This window comes from Mesoplodon mirus (genome assembly GCF_964341445.2).
Source record: "Mesoplodon mirus genome assembly, chromosome: X".
NCBI classification, from domain to species: Eukaryota; Metazoa; Chordata; class Mammalia; order Artiodactyla; family Ziphiidae; genus Mesoplodon; species Mesoplodon mirus.
The window spans coordinates 105566878-105592558 of record NC_138981.1 but is presented as its reverse complement, the minus strand read 5'-3'; positions in this window follow the sequence as shown (position 1 = coordinate 105592558).

The following is a 25681-nucleotide window of genomic DNA, read 5'->3' as shown; positions in this document are numbered from 1 at the left end:
TTAATGTAAGAGAGAAATATGCTTCTATTTTGTTTACACTTTTTTGTTATTTGCAGCTAATTCTAATACTAATTAATACAAATAGTGTGAATAAAACAAAGGCATTTTCAAATAAACAGGAACTTAGAGGTTACTTTTAAGAGACTATCACTGCAAGAACTACTAAAGGATATACTTCAGGAAGACGGAAATTGAACTGAGAAGGAAGGAATAAGATGCAAAGCAGATTTTTGAGCAAATAAGTTGGTATATATGTAAGTAAATCAAAAGCAGCATTGATGACATAAAACAATTATAATAGTCCTGAAAGAGTATGGATTTTAGAGTTGGAGACAAGGGATCAAATCCAAGCTTGACCATTTACTTTTTGTGGGACCAAAGACAAATTACTTGACCTCTTTGTGCCTCAGTTTCTTCATTTGTAAATTGGAAAAATTATAATAATATCTACATAACATAATTACTTAAATATTGGAAATAATTTATGTAAGACTCTTGACATGGTGCTCAATGCATGCACTTAAACTATGGAAAATTATAATATGAACAATCATAGAGACTCAACAAAATGTTTGCTACTAAGCACAATGATATTGGAGATGGCTGGTACTTTGCCTGGGTGATGCCATTTGACTGTCTCCCAAAATATCTCACAGGGTAGCATTTAGTAAACTGGGTCTTGTACTTTGGTCTGAGACCTAGCCATCAGCCTGTTTGCTTGAACATCTGGTGTTGTCAGCATATTGAGAATGGATCCATCACTCAGAGGCAGATACATACTAACTATTCTCACAAGAGTAATGCATAAAACTAGGATGTTAGTGTATTAATGAATGATGAACAACATGATTGTTATAGACCAAAATTCTTGTTTTGGCATGACCAGAAATTCTCTGCCTTCAGGACAATTTACATGGGAAGCCAAATCACGATCAGAGTACCAACATATTAAATCACTATGAGAAATTTTATAGGAACTGGAATCTATAAAGTCTTTATGACCCACATATGGATATGGGAAATCAAATAAAAACTGTGAGACCTTTAGCAAGTCACCTAAACATGAAGTGATGACCTTTGAATCAGGTCAAGGTGAGTTAGATGAAATGAATATTTAATGACATACAACTAAGATAGACTCACATATCTCAAGTAAAGGGAGATCTTGTCAATGGGAATAATGTACTTGATTTCAACTTTCTCTATTCATTATCATAACAGAGATGGAGAGTCTTGCTAATGCAATCAGAATGCAAAATCCTTTGGCTAAGGTATTTTATCCCCTGGACAGTGTTTGGATGGGCACTGTCATAGGTCAAATTTGTTCAATTATCATATTTCCTATTCTGTCTGTTCAATTCCCCTTCTTGTGGACAAATTATTCCTCTATATTAATAAAGTTAATCAGGTTAAGGTCTAATTCTACTGGCCTTTAAAAATTCAGTTTCTTAAAAATGATTTTGTCTATTATTCTAATTCATTAAGTGTCTTCTTATTAATTCTGAAGGCAATCTTTATTTCCCTCATTTCCAAGTTCTTGTGTATGTATGTGAAGGGTGAAGTGTCTCATTGTAGGCTCCTATACGAAGTCTGTATTGCTGATCCACCACTGATTATTCAATTAAGATGCATTTTGGCTTAGCCTCATAAACTGTGGAAAGTACAGGTGGCACATATGTTGTTCTTCCAGTAGTGGGGAATGGATTTGCACTGAGTCATCCACACATTTGTTGACAAATTTCTAGTGGCTCAATTGCTAGGTGTGCATGGTACTTCAGCAGCTCAGACTAGTGGGAAAACAGAAGAAGCTTGGGATGTGGCAGTGCCAAGGCCTAAGATGAATGACCCACCTGTAGAACTGCACTCTGGGAGGGGACCCAAGGTCCAAGGTGATCTGGTGCAGTGGAATTTGGCTCCATTGGTGCTCAGCAGAAATACCTAAGGGTGATCTCATTGGTGGAACTTGACAGTAGTATCCGAGTTAATGACACCTGGAGTCAGGAGACAGGGTTCTAGTTTGAAGCATCTTTCAGGTTTGAAGCATGTCTCCAGGCTGTAACTGAAAGTACAGAGACAAAATTCAGTCCCTAAGTAAAAAGAAGTTGGCAATTGTTCAACAGGGAATCAGGATCCCAGTTACATGGGGCTGAGGTTCACATGGTGTCTGCAAGGTACTATTTAGCACCTACCTGCCCACCCCCAGGAGCAGAGATAGACTAGGTGACTTGAAGGTAACACTTTAAACTTATATGCCATGGTCTTCCTGAGAGTTTAGAGCATAGAGTGAAGGAAGGGGGTTGAGTGTCCCTTTATTCAGCTACTTCTGATAAGATGAACTCCCTGATATAAATGGAGTTATGGGGAGAACATTGCTACTTTCTGAGAGTATTTTAAAGAAGTTTTTTTGATACTAAAATAATTTGTAATGGGATTCAAAAAGCATGGATGAGCTTCAGATGACAATGAGAAGAACAATGTTATATATAATCTGGTAACTTCTCTCATTAGAGATGTTTGGCTTCTGTGATGAGAATAAATATAGGTTTGCGAGGCCTAAAAGGTTGTGTATGTCTGCAGTTGGTTTAGGGAGCTGTTATCTCCATGGCTACAAGAGCATACAGCAGCAGAAGGCTAATAGTAAAAGGATAGTCTGAGATTTTTTGCTCTTCAAATATATTTTTTGAAATGAATCTAAATTGATCAAAAGCATTTTTGAACAAAATCCTTTTTCAGATATTGACTTTGATTGCTATTTCCCTTTATTTAAAAATCTTGAGTTCAACTATCAGTTCTGTTTTTAGGACTACTAAATATTTCCAACCTCCCTCTACTTGTTTTAAATCCCCCAAATATCTCTACTCTTCACTGGACATCTCCACTTGGATATCATATGGTACCCTCAAATTTGACAGATATAAAAATGAGCTCATTATCTTCCTCCTTTTCCTTGCTGTATTTCCCATTTTTGTATATTATATCAATGATTCAGAGTCTCAGACCATCAGAGTTTAATAGTTTTCCTTGAGTCACATAGCTGACAAATGATAGAGCTAGAACCAGAATCCCTGTCTTTTGATTTCAAATCCTGAGTGTTGTAGTGGATTGGACCAGATGTCAGATGATCAAACCCCTGAGTCTGACAAGCAAGGCCCTTCACACTTCAGCCCTTAACCTACCTTTCCAGTATCACCTCTCACCACTTCCTGTCATGTTCTCTTTGTTTAACCTTTCAGTTTAACAATTTTTAAATGTAATTTTTCCCTTTCCATGCCTTTGTTCACACTGTTCACTTCCCATGGGATGTCTTCCCTCATGCCCACATCCAATCTTGTTTGATCTTCATAGACTGGCACAAAAATAATCCTCTACCAACCCTTCTCTAATTCATCTTGGTTAGAAGTGCCCACTCCCTCCAATGAATAGCAACTTATCTATATGTCACTCATGATGTTTATTACTTTTTACCTTGTATTGTTTACCTTGTATTGTTAATTCGTCATTTATGGAACACCCATTATGTGCCATTTTTATTTGAAATGTGGGGACACCTCAGTGAACAAGTTGACCAATGCTACTGGCTTTATGGGATTCATTGTCTAGTCAGGGAAGAAAGACAAGTTAAAAAACAATGGCCATAGAGTCTAGAGTCACGGAGTCATAAAGAGCAGGTGCTGTTGGACGCTAGAGAAGCATGTCTTACCAGGACTTGGAATGGTAGGGACAATCAGGAAAGACCTCTTGGAGGACATAATGCTGGAGCTTCTTTAGGGCAGAGTCCTTGCTTGATCATTGTTCTCCTGCAGAACCCTCCAGTCCTGTGCTATGTGCTGAGGAGGCTCTCTATGGCATTGTTGTAGTTCCTTTTGGGGGCTACTCCCTTATTTTAATACAGTCAGTTACACTTCATTCTTTTCCTGATATTGGGAGTGCAGTTATAATTAAAACTTGACAGTGCATGTCTAATGATAGATTAAAAATCTGAATTAACGTCTTGCCTAAATAGGTTTTCTGCTTTCACATGTGTCCTAGTCTTAAATGGCAATGCAGATGACCACACGCTCACTGCAAAAAATTCATGTAATAGATGTCTTGCAGAGCAGCCTATTCCCCTTCATAGCACTTATCATGGTTTGTGATTATGACTGTGTATAATTATCTCATAGATACACATCTCCCACACAAAATCACAAACTCCATGAAGGAGGTTACTATTTCTGTTTTGTTCAGATTTGTATCCTCAGGGTCTAGCAGAGTGCATGGCACTGAGTAGCCACTCAATAAATATATGTTGAATGAATGAGTGAATTGCCTAAATAGCCAAAATTTGATATAATTTCTTACCATTTACTTTGAAGGATTTGTTTTATTGCTCTGCATTGGAACAAAAAATGATGAGTGATGGGGAAATATATTATGGGTGCTCTTTTTTTTATAAGGGAGAAACATTGTTTTGCCATAAAAAGATAAAAGAGGTACAGATATACATGTGTATTTATAGTCTCCTAATAGGTCTCCCTGCTTCTGCTCCTGCCCCTCTAGAGTCTATTCTCAGCACAGCAGCCAGAGAAATCCTTTTAAAACTGTAAGCTAAATCACGTTGCTTACTTCTTAAAGGCCTTGATATACTCAGGGTGAAACCAACCTCCTTACCATGACCTATAGAACCATCCATAAGCCTGCCCCTTCCTATCTTCTTTTTGCTCATTCTACTCCAGCCACATTGGCTTTGTTTCTGACCCTTTGACCTGCCACATTATTTTCCTTCTGAGAACCTTAATACTTGCTCTTCCTTCTACCTAGAATGCTCTTTCCCTGGATATTTTGTATGATTTGCTCCCTCCTCAAAGAGCCCTTCTCTGGACGCCCTATCTAAAGTAAACCTCATCACCTCTGCCACTATATCCTGTTACCTAGTTACATTTTTAGTAGCAATTATCATTATCTGAAATAGTCTTATTTGTTTACTTTTGAAGGGTCAGTCTCCTCTACTGTAATATATGCTCCATAAGGGTAGAGATTTTTGTCTGTTTTGCTCATTGTTGTATTTTTAGCACTTAGAGTCTGTAATAGAGTACACACTCATTAAGTATATATTGAACTAATGGTTATTTTATTATTATCTACATCAAAAGACTGTAAGCTTTTAGCAGCAGGAACCACACCTACTTTCCTTTACCATTTTATCCCCAGTGCCTTGAAAGGTGCTTAGGACATAGTAGATGATGCTCAGTAAGCATGTGTTGAATTGAACATAGTTATACCCATAAATAATAAAGATTAAATGAACTCCCAGTTTCTTTTTAACACTGCTGAGCCCTTTCTGAAATGCTAAGCTCTCCACAGAACCCCCAGAAATTTAAACAAATTTTGTTTACGAATCTTTAATCTCTAACTAATGTGCAAAATATGATTAATTCTTTCTTCCACCCCAACTTTGGTATCCTGTTCAATTTCTCCAACCTAAAACTACTTTACCTTTCCATGCCCATTGACACTCTCCTAATAAAGCCCCTCATTGTCTTTTGTTTGGACTTTACAGAAACCTAACATTTCTCCCTACTTTCTGTCTTTCTCATCTCCTAGCCATCCAACATACAGGATGACAGATTAAGCTTCTGAGAGTTCATATTTGATCACACCTTTTCTTCATTCAAAAGACTCTCCAACCCTATGTTAAATACCATCTCTACTTTTGCTGTCTTTCCTAAAGGAGACATAAGACAAATACTCAAATAAATGACCTTCATGGTAGGTAAACTAAGATGAGCTGAGTCTCACATCAAAATAAATCCCAAATATCTGTGGAATGCAAAGCTCCCTGAGGGCAGGGAATGTATCTATCTAGTTCTCCATTAACTTCCCAATTCCTAACAAAGTTTTTGGCATAGTAGATACTAAATAAAAATGTGATAAATATTGAATGACCTAGAGAAGAGGAAGATCATATTCCATCTCATATGCTTCGCAAAGACAAGAATTTCTTTTAAAATTTATGCTCATGTCCCTCATAGCCCTACATAGTAGACGCTCAAGAACTGGTTGTTAAATTTAATTGAAAACATAGTATCCTATAAACAGTGTCATTACTTGAATACTGATTATCTTTGAACTCAGTTTGTACTGGACCAGTGTCATTAACAAGATGTAGTCCTGAGGCAAAATGATGTATTGCTATTTTACTGACAGATTCAGGGAGACTGGAGTTAAAAAAGGCCAAACTGTGGGCTTCCTGGAGTCAATTAAAATCTCCACATAAAGAAGATTGACTGGAAAATACTCAAAGGCCAAATAAAATTCTCAGGAAGATCATCAGTCCAATGAAATACTACTTTTTTACTGTTTATCACCAGTGAATCATTTCAATCAGTTGTTTGTGAAGGGAGTTGGAACAGCTTCGCCTTGTGGCTTCTGAACCCTGTAACTTGGTTCACTGTTGTGAAACAATGAAGTAACAAAAAGAGTCCCATTGTGGAGGAGGTAAAACCTTAACTTTTGTTGACATTGGTGTTATTTGATGCCCTTCTTCAGTTGTCTCTTTTTGTTTCCTGTACTGGTGCACAGGACTTTTGTACTTATTCTTCTGTGGTACTCCATGCTCGGCAGCAGACCCTTCATGATCAGGGCCTTTCCTCATATGCTCTTTCCAAATCCAAACTCACATAGTTCCAGGTCCTTAGAATTCAATGTGGAAAAAAAGTAAGTCAAAGGTATTAAGTGGTTGTTTTTGGCTTCAAGTATGACATACTTGCATTTTAATGGGTTTCTAAAAGCAAAGATTTTACCCAACAGAAAACTGTAATCAGAGGAGTTTCAAGTGCTAAGGCAGGCTAGGAGAAGCCAGGACACTCCAGAGTGCCCCCTCTGACCCTGAGTGCCCTGAGGACCAAATGCAGTTATATTAGCCAAGACTCTCAGGGGAAGAATCGACATGTTCACTTGTTGTTGGGTTCTTTGGGGATATCTTTAAAGCACTTGGAACTCATCAAAGACAAGTACTATTACTTGGAGCTAGAGGAGGTAGCTTGAAAGCAATAAAGTAGAAATACCACTTTATCCACCAGGCGGTAAACACATGGAACCCATTACCTTAGGAAATGAGGCAGGCTGAAAATAGAAAAAGGGTCAAGAAGGGCTGAGAAAAAAAAAATTGAATTCTAGATCCAAGGATAAGCTAAATATGTAGTGGGCCTAGTCCTCACTTTTTTAAAGGGATGCCATAGGTGACATATAGTTACTATTTGACTGGATGATAGAACCAAGAATGGCATTTCTTATATTTGCATCTTAATTCTTTTGGAAGCTTCATTCCTTTGTTTTGTCTCCCCTTTACAATCTACCCTCTTTTTTTTCCTCTTTACTTCTTCCCCTTACAAATCCAGAGGTGTTTCAAATATTATCTCTTTCCATCAGTCTCAGAATTCTGAGCACCTAGAGCTGCACTGTCCAATATGGTAGCCAGTAGATACACATGGGCTACTTAAATTTAAATTTTAATTAACGTAAATTAAATGGAACTAATATTTTAGTTCCTCAGTTGCACTAGAAAAATTTCAAATGCTGGATGGTCCCATGTGGCTAGTGGCTAAGCTATTACAGTTCAGATAAGGGATATTTCCATTATTACAGAAACTTCCATCAGATAATATTGAACTGCATTTCCAGTCTCCTCTCTCCAAAAGGCCTAGACATTAATAAATTTGACAACAGAAACATCTTATAATATATAACAGGCACTGCACTCAGCTCTTTACATATATAATCTCATTTAATACCTTCAACATTCTTATGAGCTAGATACAATTATCATCTTCATTTTACAGATGAGGAAGCCAAGTCTCAGAGAGGTTAAATAACTTGTCCAAAGAAACATAGCTAGTAACTGGCAGAGCTGGGTCTGGAAACCAAGCCTGATTTTAAAGACCATGCTTTTAACAACTTAACTAGGCTGTCTCTCATCACTTTCTCATTCTTCCTTCAAGTTCACCTTGTTACCATCCTTCGAATGACAAGGAGGAAATGACATTGCTTGTGCAAAGACCCTGGCATCCATCATGTTGTGAGCCCCACAGATTCAACTTGAACATTCCCTTTCTCTTACCTACTACTCAGCTGTCTCTTCTCACTCACTCCTCTACCTCTCCTTTCCTATCCTGAAAGATGCATATTGGGGGCTTCCCTGGTGGCGCAGTGGTTGAGAGTCTGCCTGCTAATGCAGGGGACACGGGTTCGAGCCCTGGTCTGGGAAGATCCCACATGCCACGGAGCAACTGGGCCCGTGAGCCACAGCTACTGAGCCTGAGCATCTGGAGCCTGTGCTCCAGCAACAAAAGAGGCCTCGATAGTGAGAGGCCAGTGCACCGTGATGAAGAGTGACCCCCCGCTTGCCACAACTAGAGAAAGCCGTCGCACAGAAGTGAAGAACCAACACAGCCAAAAATAAATAAATAAATAAACAAATGTGGGTAAAGGCTCATGGTGATTGCAGGCATACATGAATGAATGAACGTTAAAAAAAAAGATGCATATTGTAAGAAATGATGGACATTACTGATTTATTTCTTAAAGCAAACCACACAAACATTGCTCTAGGTCCAACTGCTTTTCCTTCAGAACCCTCTATGAGCAAAGGTTGGAGAGAAGACAGGTAAAATAGAAGTCCTCCTGATAACAGTTTCAGTGTTTGAGAAAAGAAAATGTGGTTATTTTGTAAGAATATGAGAACTCTAACCTCCTTCCTCCCAACTCTATGATCTACTCAGTATCCTGTCTAAAACTAGAGCAAAAATGTCTGTATTTGTCCACATCATCTGTCTGCCATTATTCATCTATATATCTCTATTCTCAGTACATCCTCAAACATTCCTAATACTGCAAAATGGCTATTTCATTCACAGATGTATCTCAAGTGTTTCCTGAACTGGTGTCCTATGGGATCCTATTATGCAAGATGTTAAAATGTACTCTATAGGGATAAAAGTCTTTAGTAATCAAATGTGCTTGGGAACTACTGGATTAAAAATTCTAAGCAGATTTCTTTAAGGTGGGACTTCTCAAAGTCTTGATGAAAATTGAGTTAGGCCACTTTCCTGCTCAAAATCGTTTAATCCCTACCACAGTTCACAAGGCCCTACATGGGCTGGCTCTGCCTTCCTTTTCAGCATCATCTGGTAACCTCCTTGACCTTAACAGTCTGCTGCAGCCACATTGGCTTCTTTGCTGTTTCTTTCCTTCTTTCTTTTGTTTTTTTAAATATCTTTATTGGAGTATAATTGCTATACAATGTTGTATTGTTTCTGCTGTATAACAAAGTAAATCAGTTATATGTATACGTATATCCCCATATCTCCTCCCTCTTGCGTCTCCCTCCCAACCTCTCTATCCCACCCCTCTAGGTCATCGAAAAGCACCGAACTGATCTCCATGTGCTATGCGGCTCCTTCCAACTAGCTATCTATTTTACATTTGGTAGTGTATATGTCCATGCTACTCTCTCACTTCGTCTCAGCTTCCCATCCCCACCATGTCCTCAAGTCTGTTCTCTACATCTGCGTCTTTATTAACCCTGCCACTAGTTTCATTAGTACCATTTTTTTAGATTCTATATATATGCATTAGCACACGGTATTTGTTTTTCTCTTTCTGGCTTCACTCTGTATGACAGACTCTAGGTCCATCCACCTCACTAAAAATAACTCAATTTCGTTTCTTTTTATGACCAAGTAACGTTCCATTGTATATATGTGCCACATTATCCATTCATCTGTCGTTGGATGCTTAGGTTGCTTTCATGTCCTGGCTATTGTAAATAGAGCTGCAATGAACACTGTGGTACATGACTCTGAATTAAGGTTTTCTCAGGGTATATGCCAAGTAGTGGGATTGCTGGGTCATATGGTAGTTCTATTTTTAGTTTTGTAAGGAACCTCCATACTGTGCTCCATAGTGGCTGTAACGATTTACATTCCCACTAACAGTGCAAGAAGGTTCCCTTTTCTCCACACCCTCTCCAGAATTGATTGTAGATTTTTTGATGATGGCCATTCTGAGCAGTGGGGGGTGATACCTCACAGTGGTTTTGATTTGCCTTTCTCTAATGATTAGTGATGTTGAGCATCCTTTAATGTGTTTGTTAGCAATCTGTATATCTTCTTTGGAGAAATGTCTATTTGGGTCTTCTGCCCATTTTTGGATTGGGTTGTTTGTTTTTAGATATTGAGCTTCATGAGCTGCTTGTATATTTTGGAGATTAATCCTTTATCAGTTGCTTCGTTGGCAAATATTTTCTCCCATTCTGAGGGCTGTCTTTTCGTCTTGTTTATGGTTTCCTTTGCTGTGCAAAAGCTTTTAAGTTTCGTTAGGTCCCATGTGTTTATTTTTGTTTTTATTTCCATTTCTCTAGGAGGTGGGCCAAAAAGGATCTTGCTGTGATTTATGTCATAGAGTGTTCTGCCTATGTTTTGCTCTAAGAGTTTGATAGTGTCTGGCCTTACATTTAGGTCTTTAATCCATTTTGAGTTTATTTTTGTGTATGGTGTTAGGAAGTGTTCTAATTTCATTCTTTTACATGTAGCTGTTCAATTTTACCAGCATCAATTATTGAAGAGGCTGTCTTTTCTCCATTGTGTATTCTTGCCTCCTTTGTCAAAGATAAGGTGACCATATTTTCATGGGTTTATCTCTGGGTTTTCTATCCTGTTCCACTGATCTATCTTTCTGTTTTTGTGCCAGTACCATACTGTCTTGATTACTGTAGCTTTGTAGTATAGTCTGAAGTCAGGGAGCCTGATTCCTCCAGCTCCGTTTATCTTTCTCAAGATTGCTTTGGCTATTTGGGGTCTTTTGTGTTTCCATACAAACTGAGAAATTTTTTTTCTAATTCTGTGAAAAATGCCATTGGTAGTTTGATAGAGATTGCATTGAATCTGTAGATTGCTTTGGGTAGTACAGTCATTTTCACAATGTTGATTCTTCCAATCCAAGAACATGGTATATCTCTCCATCTGTTGGTATCATCTTTATTTTCTTTGTCAGTGTTCTATAGTTTTCTGCGTACAGGTCTTTTGTCTCCTTAGGAAGGTTTATTCCTAGGTATTTTATTCTTTTTGTTGCAGTGGTAAATGGGATTTTTTCCTTAAGTTCTCCTTCAGATTTTTCATTGTCAGTGTATAGGAATGCAAGAGATTTCTGTGCATTACTTTTGCATCCTGCTACTTTACCAAGTTCATTGATTAGCTCTATTAGTTTTCTGGTAGCATCTTTAGGATTCTCTATGTATAGTATCATGTCATCTGCAAACAGTGACAGCTTTACTTCTTTTCTGATTTGGATTCCTTTTATTTCCTTTTCTTCTCTGATTGCTATGGCTAAAACCTCCAAAACAATGTTGAATAGTAGTGGTGAGAGTGGGCAATGTTGTCTTGTTACTGATCTTAGAGGAAATGGTTTCAATTTTTCACCATTGAGAACAATATTGGCTGTGGGTTTGTTGTATAGGACCTTTATTATGTTGAGGTAGGTTCCCTCTATGCCCAGTTTTTGGAGAGTTTCTATCATATATGGGTGTTGAATTTTGTTGAAAGCTTTCTCTGCATCTATTGAGATTATCATATAGTTTTTATCTTTCAGTTTCTTAATATGGTGTATCACATTGCTTGATTTGTGTATATTGAAGAATTCTTGCATTCTGGGGATAAACCCCACTTGATCATGGTGTATGATCCTTTTAATGTGTTGTTGGATTCTGTTTGCTAGTATTTTGTTGAGGATTTTTGCATCTATGTTCATCAGGGATATTGGCCTGTAGTTTTCTTTCTTTGTGACATCTTTGTCTGGTTTTGGTATCAGGGTGATGGTGGCCTCGTAGAATGAGTTTGGGAGTGTTCCTCCCTCTGCTATGTTTTGGAAGAGTTTGAGAAGGGTAGTTGTTAGCTCTTCTCTAAATGTTTGATAGAATTCACCTTGAAGCCATCTGGCCCTGGGTTTTTGTTTGTTGGAATATTTTTAATCACAGTTTCAATTTTATTAGTTGTGTTTGGTCTGTTCATATTTTTTCCTTCTGCCTGGTTCAGTCTTGGGAGGTTGTACTTTTCGAAGAATTTGTCCATTTCTTCCAGGTTGTCCATTTTATTGGCATATAGTTGCTTGTAGTAATCTCTCATTATCCTTTGTATTTCTGCAGCGTCAGTTGATACTTGTTTTTCATTTCTAATTCTGTTGATTTGAGTCTTCTCCCTTTTTTTCTTGATGAGTCTGGCTAATGGTTTATCAATTTTATTTATCTTCTCAAAGAACCAGCTTTTAGTTGTATTGGTCTTTGCTATTGTTTCCTTCAGTTCTTTGTCATTTATTTCTGATCTGTTCTTTATGATTTCTTTCCTCCTGCTAACTTTGGGGGGTTTTTTGTTCTTCTTCCTCTAATTGCTGTAGGTGTAAGGATAGGTTGTTTATTTGAAATATTTCTTGTTTCTTGAGATAGGATTGTACTGCTATAAACTTCCCTCTTAGAACTGCTTTTGCTGCATCCTATAGGATTTGGGTCGTTGTGTTTTCATTGTCATTTGTTTCTATGTATATTTTGATTTCCTCAGTGATTTCTTAGTTATTAAGTAGTGTATTGTTTAGCCTCCATGTGTTTATATTTTGTACAGATTTTTTTACTGTAATTGATATCTAATCTCATAACATTGTTGTTGGAAAAGATACTTGATACGATTTCAATTTTCTTAAACTTACCAAGGCATGATTTGTGACCCAAATATGTTCTATCCTGGAGAATGTTCCATGAACACTTGAGAAGAAGGTACATTCTGTTGTTTTTGGATGGAATGTCCTATAAATATCAATTAAGTCCATCTTGTTTAATGTATCATTTAAAGCGTGTTTCCTTATTTATTTTCATTTTGAATGATCTGTCCATTGGTGAAATTGAGGTGTTAAAGTCCTGTACTGTGATTATGTTAGTGCTGATTTCTCCTTTTATGGCTGTTAGCATTTGCCTTATGTACTGAGGTGCTCCTGTGTTGGGTGCATAAATATTTATAATTGTTATATCTTCTTTTTGGATATATCCCTTGATCATTATGTAGTGTCCTTCTTTGTCTCTTGTAACAGTCTTTATTTTAAAGTCTATTTTGTCTGATAAGACAATTGCTACTCTAGCTTTTTTTTGATTTCCAGTTGCATGGAATATCTTTTTCCATCCCCTCACTTTCAGTCTGTATGTATCTCTAGGTCTGAAGTGGTTCTCTTGTAGACAGCATATATATGGGTCTTGTTTTTGTATCCATTCAGCCATCTGTGTCTTTTGCTTGGAGCATTTATTCCATTTACATTTAGGGTAATTATTGATATGTATGTTCCTATTACCATTTTCTTAATTGTTTTGGGTTTGTTATTGTAGGTCTTTTCCTTCTCCACTATTTTATCTTCCAGGTCACTTATCCATTCTTCTGCCTTAGTTATTCTGCTATTGATTCCTTCTAGAGAATTTTAAATTTCATTTATTGTGTTGTTCATCATTGTTTGTTTGACCTTTAGTTCTCCTAGGTCCTTGTTAATCGTTTCTGGTATTTACTCCATTCTATTCCCAATATTTTGGATCATCTTACTATCATCACTCTGAATTCTTTTTCAGGTAGACTGCCTATTTCCTCTTCATTTGTTTGGTCTGGTGGGTTTTACCTTGCTCCTTCATCTGCTGTGTGTTTCTCTGTCTTCTCATTTTGCTTAACTTACTGTTTTGGCGGCCTCCTTTTCACAGACTGCTGGTTCGGAGTTCCCGTTGTTTTTGGTGTCTGCCCCCAGTGGCTAAGGTTTGTTCAGTGGATTGTGTAGGCTTCCTGGTAGAGGGGACTAGTGCCTGTGTTCTGGTGGATGAGGCTTGATCTTGTCTTTCTGGTGGCAGGACCGTGTCTGGTGGTGTGTTTTAAGGTGTCTGTGACCCTATTATGATTTTAGGCAGCCTTTCTTCTAATGGGTGTGGTTGCATTCCTCTCCTGCTAGTTGTTTGGCATAGGCTGTCCAGCACTGTTTTTTGCTGGTCGTTAAGTGCTGCTGGGTCTTAGCATTGAGATGGAGACCTCTGGGAGTGCTCTAGACATTTGATATTACATGGATCTGGGAGGTCTCTCGTGGACCAGTGTTTTGAACTCGGCTCTCCCACCTCAGAGGCACAGGCCTGACACCCGGCCAGACATCAAGACCCTGTCAGCCACATGGCTCAGAAGAAAAGGGAGAAAAAAAGAAAGAAAGAAAGAATAAAATAAAATAATGTATTAAAAAATGAAATAAATATTAAGTTAGAAAAATTAAAAAGTAATTTAAAAAAAGAAAAGAAAAAAAATGGGCAGACAGAACCCTAGGACAAATGGTAAAAGCAAAGCTATACAGACAAAATCACACAAAGAAGTATACACATACACACTCTCAAAAGAGAAAAAGGAAAAAATATATATATCTATATATTAAAAAAAAGGAAGGAAGAGATCATCCAAATCAATAAACAAATATACCAATGATCATAAACTCTAAATACTAAACTCAGATAAATATAAAACCAGAGAGAAATTAGATGCAGAAAACAAACCGCTAGTCTTCAGTTGCTCCCAAAATCCATCGCCTCAATTTTGGGATAATTCATTGTCTTTTCAGTTATTCCAGAGATGCAGGGTACATCATGTTGATTACGGAGATTTAATCCGCTGCTCCTGAGGCTGCTGGGAGAGATTTCCCTTTCTCTTCTTTGTTCGAACAGCTCCCCGTATTCAGCTTTGGATTTGGCCCTGCCTCTGCGTGTAGGTCGTCTGAGGGCATCTGTTCTTCACTCAGATAGGACGGGGTTAAAGGAGCAGCTGATTAGGGGGCTGTGGCTCACTCAGGCGCGGGGGGGGAGGTACTGATGCGGGTCGAGCCTGTGGCAGCAGAGGCTGGCGTGACATTGCAGCAGCCTGAGGCATGCTGTGTGTTCTCCCAGGGAAGTTGTCCCTGGATCACGGGACCCTCGCAGTGGCGGGCTGCACAGGCTCCTGGGAGGGGAGGTGTCGATAGTGACCTGTGCTTGCAAACAGGCTTCTTGGTGGCTGCAGCAGCGGCTTTAGCGTCTCATGCCCGTCTCTGGTGTCCGTGCTGATAGCCGAGACTCGCGCCCATCTCTGGAGCTCGCTTAGGCGGTGCTCTGAATCCCCTCTCCTGACGCACCGTGAAACAATGGTCTCGTGCCTCTTAGGCAGGTCCACACTTTTTCCCGGACTCCCTCCTGGCTTACTGTGGTGCACTAGCCCCCTTCAGGCTGTGTTCACGCAGCCAACCCCAGTCCTCCGAAGGGATTTGACCTCCGAAGCCGAAGCCTCAGCTCCCAGCCCCCAGCCCCAACCCACCCTGGCGGGTGAGCAGAGAAGCCTCTCAGTGCTGGTCGTCACCAATCCTCTGTGCAGGAATCTCACCACTTTGCCCTCTGCATTCCTGTTGCTGCGTTCTTCTCTGTGGCTCCAGAGCTTCCCCTCCACCTACCCCCCATTTCCACCAGTGAAGGGGCTTCCTAGTGTGTGGAAGCTTTTCCTCCTTCACATCTCCCTCCCAGAGGGGCAGGTCCCATCCCTATTCTTTTGTCTCTGTTTTTTCTTTTTTCTTTTGCCCTACCCAGGTATGTGGGGAGTTTCTTGCCTTTGGAGAAGTCTGAGGTTTTCTGCCAGCATTCAGTAGGCATTCTGTAGGAGTTGTTCCACATGTAGATGTATTTCTGATGTATTTGTGGGGAGGAAGGTGATGTCCATGTCTTACTCCTCTGCCATCTTGAAGGTCTGAAAAACTAGTCTTTATTTTAAAGTCTATTTTGTCTGATACGAGTATTGGTACTCTAGCTTTCTTTTGATTTCCATTTGCATGGAATATCTTTTCCCATCCCCTTACTTTCAGTCTGTATGCATCCCTAGGTCTCAAGTGGGTCTCTTGTAGACAGCATATATACGGGTCTTGTTTTTGTATCCATTCTGCCAGTCTGTGTCTTTTGATTGGAGCATTTATTCCATTTACATTAGGGTAATTATCAATATGTATGTTCTTATTACCATTTTCTGAATTGTGTTGGGTTTGTTATTGTACGTCTTTTCCTTCTCTTGTGTTTCCTGCCTAGAGAAGTTCCTTTAATATTTGTTGTAAAGCTAGTTTGGTGGTGCTGAATTCTCTTAACATTTCTTTTTACACCTTTATTGGAGTATAATTGCTTTACAATGGTGTGTTAGTTTCTGCTTTATAACAAAGTGGATCAGTTATACATATACATATGTTCCCCTATCTCTTCCCTCTTGCATCTCCCTCCCTCCCACCCTCCCTATCCCACCCCTCTAGGTGGTCACAGAGCACCGAGCTGATCTCCCTGTGCTATGCGGCTGCTTCCCACTAGCTATCTATTTTATATTTGGTAGTGTATATATGTCCATGACACTCTCTCACTTTGTTACAGCTTACCCTTCCCCCTCCCCATATCCTCATGTCCATTCTCTAGTAGGTCTGTGTCTTTATTCCCGTCTTACCCCTAGGTTCTTCATGACTTTTTTTTCTTAAATTCCATATATATGTGTTAGCATACAGTAGATGTGGCACATATATACAACGGAATATTACTCAGCCATAAAAAGAAACGAAATTGAGATATTTGTAATGAGGTGGATGGACCTAGAGTCTGTCATACAGAGTGAAGTAACTCAGAAAGAGAAAGATGAATTCTCTTAACTTTTGCTTGTCTGTAAAGTTTTTAATTTCTCTGTTGAATCTGAATGAGATCGTTGTTGGGTAGAGTAATCTTGGTTGTAGGTTTTTCCCTTTCATCACTTTAAATATGTCCTGCTACTCCCTTCTGTCTTGCAGAGTTTCTGCTGAAAGATCAGCTGTTAACCTTATGGGGTTTCCTTGTATGTTTTTTGTTGCTCTTCCCTTTCAGCTTTTAATATTTTTTCTTTGAATTTAATTTTTGATAGTTTTATTAAGGTGTTTCTTGGCATGTTTCTCCTTGGATTTATCCTGTATGAGACTCTGTGCTTCCTGGACTTGATTGACTATTTCTTTTCCCATATTAGGGAAGTTTTCAAGTATAATCTCTTCAAATATTTTCTCTGTCTCTTTCTTTTTCTCTTCTTCTGGGACCCCTGTTATTCAAATGTTGGTACATTTAATGTTGCCCCAGAGTTCTCCGATACTGTCCTCAATTCTTTTCATTCTTTTTTCTTTATTGTACTCTGCTGTAGTTATTACCACTGTTTTATCTTCCAGGTCACTTCTCCGTTCTTCTGCCTCAGTTATTCTGCTGTTGATTCCTTCTAGAGTATTTTTATTTCATTTATTGTGTTGTTCATCATTGTTTGTTTGCTCTTTAGTTCTTGTAGGTCCTTGTTAAATGTTTCTTTTATTTTCTCCATTGCATTTCTGAGATTTTGGATCATCTTTACTATCATTACTCTGAATTATTTTTCAGGTAGACTGCCTATTTCCTCTTCATTTGTTTGGTTTGGTAAATTTTTACCTTTCCCCTTCATCTGCTTCATATTTCTCTGTTTCTCTCTTTTTTTTTTTGTTACACGGGCCTCTCACTGCTGTGGCCTCTCCCCTTGTGGAGCACAGGCTCAACGGCCATGGCTCATGGGCCCAGCCGCTCCGCGGCACGTGGGATCCTCCCAGACCGGGGCACGAACCCGTGTCCCCTGCATCAGCAGGTGGATTCTCAACCACTGCACCACCAGGGAAGCCCTGTTTCTCATTTTTTTAATGTACTGCATTTGGGGTCTCCTTTTCACAGGCTGCATGTTTGTAGTTCCCATTATTTTTGGTGTCTGCCCCCAGTGGGTGAGGTTGCTGCAGTGGCTGTGTAGGCTTCCTGGTGGAGGGGACTGGTGCCTGTGTTCTGGTGGGTGGGGCTGTATCTTGCTCTTCTGGTGGTCAGGGGTGCGTCCAGTGGTGTGTTTTGGGGTGCCTGTGAACTTAGTATGACTGTAGGCAGCCTCTCTACTAATGGGTGGGGTGTGTTCCTGTCTTGCTAGTTGTTTGGCATGGGGCGTCCAGCCCTGGAGCTTGCTGACCATTGGGTGGAGCTGGGTCTTAGTGTTGAGACGAAGATCTCTGGGAGAGCTCTCACCAATTGATATTATGTGGGCCCAGGAGGTTTCTGGTAGTCCAGTGTTCTGGACTCGGCCCTCCCACCTTGGAGACTCAGGTCCGACACCCAGCCAGAGCACCAAGAGTCTGCCAGCCACACGGCTGAGAAGAAAAGTAAGACAGAAAACAAAAAGAAAAGCAAAAAAGCAAAAAGAAGAAAATGAACAGACAGAACCCTAGGACAAACGGTAAAAGCAAACCTATACAGACAAAATCACACAAAGAAGCATACACATACATACTTACAAAAAGAGAAAAAGGAAAAAAGTATATATACATATAAAAAAAAGAAAGAGAGCAACCACACCTATAAACAAATCTTCCAATGATAAAAAGCACTAAATACGAAACTAAGATAAACATAAAACGAGAAACAAATTAGATGCAGAAAGCAAACCCCAAGTCTACATTTGCTCCCAAAGTCCACCACCTCTATTTTGGAACCACTCGTTGTCTGTTGAGGTATTCTTCAGATGCATCATTTATCAAGTTGATTGTGGGTATTTAATCTACTGCTCCTCAGGCTGCTGGGAGAGATTTCCCTTTTTCTTCTTTGTTTTCACAGCTCCTGGGGTTCAGCTTTGGTTTTGACCCCACCTCTGCATGTAGGCTGCCCTGTTCCCCACCCAGACAGGAGGGGGTTAAAGCAGCAGTTGATTAGGGCTCTCCTGGTGACTCAGACCCGGGGGAGGCAGGGGGTACTGTAGTCGTAATTGGATTGCAGGGCCAGCCTGAGGTGGCAGAAGCTGGCGTGACATTGCAGTAGCCTGAGGTGTGCCGTGTGTTCTCCTGGGGAATTTGTCCCTGGATCTCGGGATCTTGGAAGTGATGTGCTGTGCAGGGCTCCTGGGGGGGTTGTGAATAATGAGTTGCACTCGCACACAGGATTCTTGGGGGCAGCGGCAGTAGCATTAGCGGTTCATGCCCATCTCTGGGTTCCAGGCTGATAGCCGCAGCTCGTGCCCGTCTCTGGAGCTCGCTTAGGTGGTGCTCTGCCTTCTGTGGGCACATGAGAAGGAATCCCCTCTCCTCACGCATCCTGAAACAAAGGTCTCTTGACTCTCCAGCAGGTCCAGACTTTTTCCCAGACTCCCTCCTGGCTAGCTGTGGCGCACTAGCCCCTTCAGGCTGTGTTCATACAGCCAACCCCAGTCCTCTCCCTGCGCTCTGACTGAAGCCCGAGCCTCAGCTCCCAGCCCCTTCCCGCCCTGGTGGGTGAGCAGACAAGCCTCTCGGGCTGGTGAGTGCTGGTCGGCACCGATCCTCTGTGCGGGAATCTCTCTGCTTTGCCCTCTGCACTCCTGTTGCTGTGTTCTCCTCCGCGGCTCCAAAGCTTCCCCCCTACCCACCCCCTGTCTCCGCCTGTGATGGGCCTTCCTAGTGTGTGGAAACTTTCCCTCCTTCACGGCTGCCTCCCACTGGTGCGGGTCCCATCCTTATTCTTTTGAGTCTGTTTTTCTTTTTGCCTTACCTAGGTACGTGGGGATTTTCTTGTCTTTTGAGAAGTGTGAGGTCTTCTGCCAGCATTCAGTGGGTGTTCTATAGGAGCAGTTCCACGTGTAGATGTATTTTTGATGTATCTGTGGGGAGGAAGGTGATCTCCACCTCTTACTCCTCCGCCATCTTGAAGGTCTCACCTTGCTGTTTCTTGAACACACTAAACTCTTTCTAGTCTCAGGGAATTTCCAGTATTCACCATTCTCTATTCCTAACTCTTCCCCTTGCTATTCAAATGGAACAGCCATAAACTTCAGATCAAATATCACCTCCTTGGAGAGCCCTTCCCTCATGGTTCTATCTAAGGTGGGTTCAACACATCTTCCTGCCATGTTCCATCTCATCCCTCTGTTTTATTAAATTCAAAGCATTTATTATTATATAAGATTATCTCATTTATTCATTGAGCTGTATATTTTCTGTCTCTCTGGTATGTTAGCTCCATTAGGGGAGGGACCATATCTGCCTTATTCACCATTCTATATCCAGATCCTGCAAGAGTACCTGAAACACAGTGGGTGCTAAATAAACATTTGCCTGATTGAAATTGTGAATAATGTTTGAAATTGTAAATATTTGAAAAATTAAAATTGATTGAAATTGTAAATAATATTCAGTTATGTAGAAAATATGCTATAAAAATTTCCCAAAACTAGTTTGAGAATTCAACTTCCTCCTCCCAAACACACTTTAAAAAATTAACTCTGGGGGCTTCCCTGGTGGCACAGTGGTTGAGAGTCCTTCTGCCGATGCAGGGGACACGGGTTTGTGCCCCGGTCCGGGAAGATCCCACATGACGTGGAGCGGCTGGGCCTGTGAGCAATGCCGCTGAGCCTGTGCGTCCGGAGCCTGTGCTCTGCAACGGGAGAGGCCACAACAGTGAGAGGCCCGCGTACCACAAAAAAAAAAAAAAAAAAAAAATTAACTCTGTTTTCATGTTCTATAGTACACAGGTTGAAAAATGATGATCTAAAATTTTTTGAGGATTTAGTTTTACAATTTTGGGGGTTAATAATTTCCCATAAACTTGATAAGAACTTGGCCAAAATGCTGCCACAGTGCATATCCAAGAATAAATGCCAGCAATTTATTTCCTTCTTTCCCACTTTTCCACCCCCACCCAATTAAGTGCTCAAAGTTTCTCCACAGAAAGTTAGCAGAAATATAAAAAGAAAAACAATAAGAGACAGCAATAAATAGCTTTTTCTGGGGGCGATCTGGTAACAGACCCTATTAGGGACAAGGAAATAAAAACAGAAGGGTCATTCTACTTTCTTAAAATGTCAGTGAAATGAAACAGCATTGCAGAGCATCCCTACCTGCAGGCACGTAAGAGGAGACTGTAACTAACAGGAATAGGAAGCCAGCACACCAACAGTTTTAATTTCATCCTGTGAACAGAAGGTAGCTAGACAGATGCGTGGTCCAATGTGATAATTACCAGTGTCTGCTTAGAATATAAACTTTCTTGTATTCTGCTTCATTTTCTTTCTCAGTGAATGGGTTTAAAGAGCCTTTTTTTCCAGATTTTAGTTAGGCTTTCTGCCTTTCTGCCAAGGACACTCATTAAATATTTAATGAAATTCTGGAAGTTGACTTTTAATTATGATATGCAAGCAGGCTGTGTAATCATAGGTCAGAGAAACACCATATTAATCAAATGAGAGGGATCTCTAACTGAATGCAATTACAAAAGTAATGGTAATCTGATTGTTTTAAAAGGGGGGGGTTCAGATTCTAGAAATTTTATTCCGGTGCTGTTGACATCAATCCTTAGTGGAAATCTCTAGTGGATTCATAAAGAAATCAATTGCAAATGCTAAGAAAAGGCAGTAGTGATCATGAGGGCTCTCAGTATGGCTTCACTGAGGGTTACCTTATGCCTAGTTAATTCCATTTCATTTGTTCAGCAACAAGAAGAGGAATATCACAGTGATGGTATGTGGGCTTTAGCACTAGATTTCAGGTTTAAAATCATAGCTCTACCACTTATTAGCTGTGGGTTCTCAGGCATTTGACATTATCTCTTAGTTCCCCAGTTTTCTGATCTATAAAATCAAAATAGCAGTAGGACTTATTTCACAGGATTGTTGTGAGGGTAAGACATGTTTATACATGTAAAATTTTTGGAACAGTATCTAAGGACATTAGAGCAATATGTAGTAACTGATCAATAAGCATTAGCTACTATTATTTGAATGCCTGGAATGTGAGCTCTGTGGAAATCGAGTTAGGGGATTCCATACATAGTTGAATAATTCTAATGCAAACATGCTAATGAATTTATGTGAATCAGAAAGGAAATTTCTAATCGTGTTCTGTTCATCATTTTTATCAACGAAATGACTGAATTTATTGACAGCATGCCTATTAACTCTGTAGATATTAAAGTTTTTATAGTCTAGAAGGATGGGGTGAAAATGATAATAGCTCATTTAATATGTATAAATTTCAAGTCCTAACTCTTGGGTTTACAATCATCTTTACAAATTCAGGGTGGGGAAGATGTGGTCCAACAGGAGTTTTAATGTGTAAATCCTGGGGGATTATTTGACGCTGTGCTCAATATGAATCAACACTGATCGGTCATGCTAATGGAGCCTCAGTCTAAATTGATAAATATGTATTATACACAATAAGAGAGGTACATTGGCTCAGTCAGTCCTTTGGTAACATTTAGTTCTGATGTTATATTTTAAGAAGCATTTTGACCACTGGACAACATTTTTTGAGGGTAGGAACTGTGTGTTTCAGTCATTGTTATGTCTCCAATACGTAGCATAGTACTTAGAATGTAGTAGGTGTTCAAGAAATGTTTGAGGAATAAAAATAAATAATGAAATATAGTGCATCCATACAATATGACCAAGATGATGAAGAGGCCATAAAGCTGTGTGATATAAGGAATGGTTGAAAACACTGAAGCTATCATGCCTGGGGGTACATGGTAAGCTATCTTCAGATATTGTTATGTAGAATAGGTATTAGACTTATTCTGTGCAGTCTGAAGTTAGTTTTAGAACAGATGCCAAATAAATCTGATAACATTTACATGGCATTTTATAGTTTATTGAGCACTTTATCATACATTATCTCATATGATTTTTATTTTTTGCACCAACCATATGAGGTAATTACTGCAGGAATTTTACTCCAATATATAATAATAGAAAGTAGTAATAGCTAATAGTTACTTTGTACTTACTATATACCAACCTCTTTGCACATATAAACTCATTTACATTTCACCACATGAGTTTGTTATTTTTATTATCAGGTACACCTTACAGATGTCTAATCTGAGGCCTAGAGGGGTTAAGTAACATGTCCATCATCACATGTCTAGCAACTCGTTGAGCCAATTTTTGATTCCCCTCAGTCTGGGCTCCAGTCCATACTCTTAACTGTTACACTGCACTGAATTTCACATTAGCACTTTCTACAGAAAAGGAAACTGAGCTGAAGATAGATCCAGTGATTTGCTTAGGATCACCCAGCTAAAAAGTGGCAGTCGGGATCTAAATTCTGACTTAAGATCTAGGGCTCTTTCCACTACCCAAAGATGATCCTCATGTTGAACGAAATTTAGACTTTTGTAGAGCCATTCAACAATGTGAGCACGTGTAGAGGCTGGAGACCTACCTGTGAGACAAAGCTGTGGAGGGGATGCCTACATGCAGTGTAAAAGGCACGTCAGTGATCTTTAAGGTTTATTCCAACTCAAGATTTTATCAGTCTATGAGTACAGTATTTCAGGAAGAGCAGAGGGAGTCAGCCAAGGAGGAGAACAAGATGATGAGGGAAGGTCACCACCACAAGAAAGTGATTCTCATAGTGTGGTACTCAGAATATCTGTGTCAGAATAATCTAAGGCATTGTCCCTTTGCAGATTTCCAGGCTTCTCCTCAGATTTACTGAATCTATTTCTGGGATAGGACAAAAATACCAAGTGACTCTTGTTGAGACAGATTTTGAGAACCACTCATTTAGAGTTGACTAGGGCCAGATTAGCACGTCTTCAAAGTCATGGTAAGGATAAAAAACAAACAAATGTGTTTAAGGAAAGGAGTAATATGAAAAGATTTTCTAATTAGGAAGTTTGTTCTAGCTATAATGAGAAGGATGGGCAAGAGAAAAGTGAAAAAGGAGGTGGGAGGAACAGAGAGGTGTCTATTTTAGTAATCTAGGCAAGATATATTTCCAATTCCAGAATAGTAGTTATAGATGGGTTTTGATAGTCTCAGATTGGTAATATAGCCCCAGACTCTAAAATCCCTGGTTCCTGCCCTCTCAGTGATCCCTCATTCTCTTGCAGGGTTCTATATCAAGGAAGCTATGTGCAAAGAACAATAACCAGATGGGAATCTAACTACTACTTCATTGATAGCTGGCTAGTACTCAGTAATCCTTGAAAAAAAAACTGAATGGGATGATGGAGTTTAAGCTGGGGGCTTAATGGAGTCTCTTACTCACCCCCACTCCCTAATCCTAATCTTAGGACCTGTGTACTTAGATATGCCTGCTTGGGACAGGTGGTAAGTGGAGAGTGAGTAGGGATGAGAGAGAGAGAAGCCAGATCTCAAGAAAGGCTCTGAATCCATTGACCCAACCAGCTACATGGAGTGGTACAGAAAGAAGACAAAAAGAATGCCAAGTTTGTTCCTTAGGCAGGAATGTAAGAAAGAGGAAGATATGGAAGAAGAGAGTGATTAAATCTGCACCAACAGTTTAGATCCTTCCTAGAAGTATAAGTGAAAGAGTGCCACGAATGGGTTCTGGAAAAATAACTATATCCACTGTTCAAATGTAACATGACCTATGTTTCAAGCTTTGACCAATAAGCATATTACATCCTCTTCCCTTTTGAAAGTGCTATTAAGGGCATAGACAGAGGGAAAAGTTTGGAGGGAAAGGTGGAATTTCCCTCTGCAATACTCAAAACAAGGAAGCTTTTGTTATATAGTGATAGTATATTCTGTAGCTCCTGGCCATGGTTCTAGCAGAAGGGATCAGGAAGAAAGCAGGGCAATAATTTGGAGGATGTGGATGGATGCTTTTGAGCCAGTATCTCACTGGAGAAAAAAAGAAGTCTGTCTATTGAGTTCCTCAGGAAGCATTTCAAATCTGTATGCTGGGGAACAAGAATAAGCTAGTAGCTATGCTATATGACCTATTCAACCAGAGTTGTGCAATCCTTTTTCTAACCAAATTCAACTGCTGTGAAGAAATCAGGATGCAGGTCTGAGTCCCTCAGTGACATTACAAAAAATGTCCCTCTCTGGTCCCTTTCCTCTTTACCATTTGTTGATTAAAACATTTGTTCATGTTCCTTTTGTGAACTTGGCTGCAGTGGTTTGGAGCTGCATCCCAGTCCAAACCACAATCCAAATTCCACCCACAAGTTTTCTTTCTTGCGAGAATATTCTTCACAGGCACGAGCCTGGGAATCAGTGCAGCCTAATCAGCTTGTCATCCCTTAGTGCCACATATTCTTGTCTTTGACAAGCATTCATCCTGAGGGGCATCCTGTAAAGCTCATGATGCCATCTTCATTGAGCTCATGCTTATAAGAAGAAAATAAGGGGCTATAGAAAACTTATTTTTAAATTGAATTTAAGTAGTTTTGCCACACTTTAAATGTCAGACGGAACTGTTCCACAAAATCTGCCAAGTCTATGCAGGCGGCTGTTTTCAATAGGACTGTTCATGCCCTATTGTACTAATCTTTTTTTAAACACACACCTTGCTGGAAAAGGCCAAGAACACCCACACAGGAAGTGGGCACTGTTACTTTTTTCTTGCTCCAACTGGATGAATAGGCTCTTATTCCATTTGCGGGTGTTGTACTGTGAAGTGTCTCCCAATCATTTTCTTTCCTTGATGGACATTGAGCCTTCCTGGGACACAGCAGGCAACAGTCCCTGTACTCTACCACATGGCCATCTACTCCTCCAGCCATCTGCCCATCTATCTGCCTCCTCTTGATCACCCTCCCCTCTTCTCTCACATAGATTGGATCTTCAATTCAAGAATGATCAAG